This window comes from Pteropus vampyrus, unplaced genomic scaffold (assembly GCF_000151845.1).
Source record: "Pteropus vampyrus isolate Shadow unplaced genomic scaffold, Pvam_2.0 Scaffold223, whole genome shotgun sequence".
In the NCBI taxonomy this organism is placed as follows: domain Eukaryota; kingdom Metazoa; phylum Chordata; class Mammalia; order Chiroptera; family Pteropodidae; genus Pteropus; species Pteropus vampyrus.
In genome coordinates, this window is record NW_011889004.1 from 1,816,284 (window position 1) to 1,819,503 (window position 3,220).

Genomic DNA, 3,220 nt, shown 5'->3' on the forward strand with positions numbered 1-3,220 from the left:
TGTAGCCCTGTTTGGATGGATTTCTATCCTTTATCTGGACTACGAGGGGTCTTTCTATAAGCATTGAACAAATCAATAGCAAACGTTTACTTGTCAGAACAGTGGCAAATACATGACATGCACGCTTTCCTTTACCTTCAGAATAATCCTGTTCACTGTTATTATGTCCACTGTACAAAAGGAAACTGAGGATTTGAGAGTTCAATTAATTTTCCCAAAGTCACCCAGACAGCAAACTCCAACCCAGGTCTGTCTGATTCAGGAAACAGTGCTCCGTATCCCTGTGCAATCACTGAAACTCAATCTTCAAACTTATATTGAGGCAGTCTTTTTAAGTCCAAAGTTGTAGCAACGTTTATAAAATGAACTTCAAAAATTTCACAAAATGGCAAATGTTGACCCTAACGTAGGAAGTCTTGGGTGTGAGTTAACCATTTGGGGGGAAAGCCATCATTTGCACATGCAGTTATGACAACTTGCCACCAGATGGCGCTGCAGCTCATCTCCAACGGCCTGTTCGATCCAGTGGCCAAACCTTTACACGAGAGCAGAGAAATGAGAAAAATAAGCACAATGTAAGGCATTAAAATAAAAAAAGAAGAAAAAAAAGCTTAAGGTACTAAATTTAAAATTCTATCTTATATTCTGAGATCATGTTCTTCCAATTCTTTTGAGTAGTAATAGATGGTTGTTGCTATCATGAGATGCACACGCTCCTTTAAAAAAAATTCTTATTGAATTGTGAATTCCGAAAGTCTGGGATCAGTAAAGTACCATTTTCCCATGAAAAGCAGATCCATATCAAATATCTTAATGTAGTTTAAAGATTTCCAGCCCTCAAGCAGCGGTCCCCAAAATAAACAACCGGTAAAGTGCCTGTGAAAGTTAAATGTAGTCATAAATATTCTATTTAGAAGCTTTTATTTATTTATTTATTTATTTTGTTGGTGAAGTGAAAAGATGTTGATAAAAGAACCTTAAAGTCGAGGAAGCTGACTCAGTGGGCATTTTCAAGGGAAATATTACCATCAAGTGTTAAATAGAGCATCAGGAAAGTATAAAAATGTGGGGAGTTTGTTCTGAATAAAGTAAAGCCAGAGTCTTAGCGCGATTGAGGAGTTAACGGAGAAAGCTCAGAACTGGTGGGGGATGTTCTGAAATGAAAGGGAGGGGAACTGGGAGGAGGAATTCTGAATGAAGATAGTTTTTCGTTTTGCGCTTATAAAGATGGAGAGCGTCCCTGTCTCTGGGCGTGGCCAAAAGGAATCAGGGCCCCAGGGATGGGTGTAGAAGACTGTCCGGTTGTGGACTAAAACTTTTTTTTTTTTTAATTTACTTAAGAAATATTGAAATCTGAAACCCTCAGCTCAGCCTTCTGGAAGTCTTCCTTGACTCCTGCTGCTCTTCACACACACTAAGCCAACAAACAGTCTGCTGCTGTTTCTTGGTATTCTTGAAATTCTTCTTCAAGTGTTTCTTTGGCTAATAATTTCCTCAGGCCTACATGTGCCAGGCACGGTTCTAATTGCTGCATACCTTGAATTTTCACAATGTGAATAATTTCTCCCAAATTACCAGTGAGGAGCCCGAGACTACAGAAAGATGTGGCAATTCTCTCGGGGTGACTTTTCCTCTTGGTCATGCAGATGGATCCTGAGTTCTACAGAGACCAAGGATCCAGGAGCTGGGTTGTGTGTGTGTGCCCTGCAGCTGTGGGCGTGGAATACAGATGAAATGGAGTCTGAGCCCTGGATGAGAAAAACCAGGGAAAGTCCCAGGTGTCAAAATTAGGAAAGTAGGTGTTGGGCAAAAATAAGGCTGGGCTTCTGAGAACAGGCAAGATGGGCCAGCAAGTTCGGGAAGCAGTGCCAGAAGGATTCCCAGAGACACAAGGGTCAAAGGGCAATAGCATTCTGGGAGTTGCCACTGTATGGTGCCTGGAGTCTATAACCTCAAATGGTGAAGGGCAGCAAGAAAAAGAGACTGGCCCAGGAATTAGACACAGCTGGGAAGGTGGAGGAAGCTGACTCAGCTAGGGACAACTCTTTCTCAATGTTCCCACATCTCTCCTCTTCTGCCTTCTAGGTACTCTGAGATCTAGAATTAACCCCAATTTTCCTGGAGAGGAAACGGGTGTGCAAAAGAGCTCAATAGGCAGGCAATTTGGTCATTCTAATTCTGGGTTTTCCTTTTTAAAACTATATTTTAAGTCACATGTGCTTATAGTTTGTTTTGATTTTAGTCAAGGCAGACATAAAAGGCTTACAACATAATCCAGGCACCTGCCCCACTCCTTCCTTCTCCAGAATCATACTCCTCAGAGGCAACTTCTCTGCTATTGATTCATGGTACAGTATTGTATTTATCTCCATCTTCCTAAATGATAACTTTACATTGTTCTATCTTCATTATCAATCTTTGATTTCATAAATTGACTTCCAAATGAGGAACTAATTCTCTTTTTACAACCACCTCCCAGTTCCTTTCATTCTTCCTATGTATTTTATATCGCCATTTTTATTAATGGTGTGCATTATTATGATTATGTTATTGTTCACAGCTGAGACACATAGTATATGGTGATTAAATTTTCTTTTCCTGTACTTAATAATCACCTTATTTTTTATTTCCTTACTTTTCTGTGTTCCTATTGTCATCGCTCTCTCTCTCTCTCTTTTTTTTTTTTTTTTTTTTTACCAAATACTTCTGTGGATCTTTTTTATTCCTATGTAAAGCCCTCCTGCTCCAAGGCTGCTTGTTCTCATAGCCTGTGGCTTAACCTTCCTCCTTAAGTTCCCTTCACCGTCTCCTGGATCTCAAGACTTCCTCTTTCTTGGAATATTCCCTTGGGATATTTTCGCAAAGCACATCTGGCCTTTAGTTACCTAAATATATGCAACATATTTTTAACAGCTTAATTTAGATATAATTCACATACCATACAATTAGTTCGAGTGTAAAATTCAATGGATTTTAGTATATTCACAGAGTTATGAAACCCTCACCATAATTGTCACCCCCAAAAGAAACTTCATACACCTTAGCCATTATCTCCAACACCTCTCGCCACCCCATCACCCCTTCCCTAGGCAACCATTAATCTACTTTCTATCTCTATGGATCTGCCTGTTACAGACATTTCATAAAAATGGAATCATATAATACATAGCCCTTTGTAACTGGTTTCTTTCACTTAGCATAGTTTTCAAGATTCATTCAT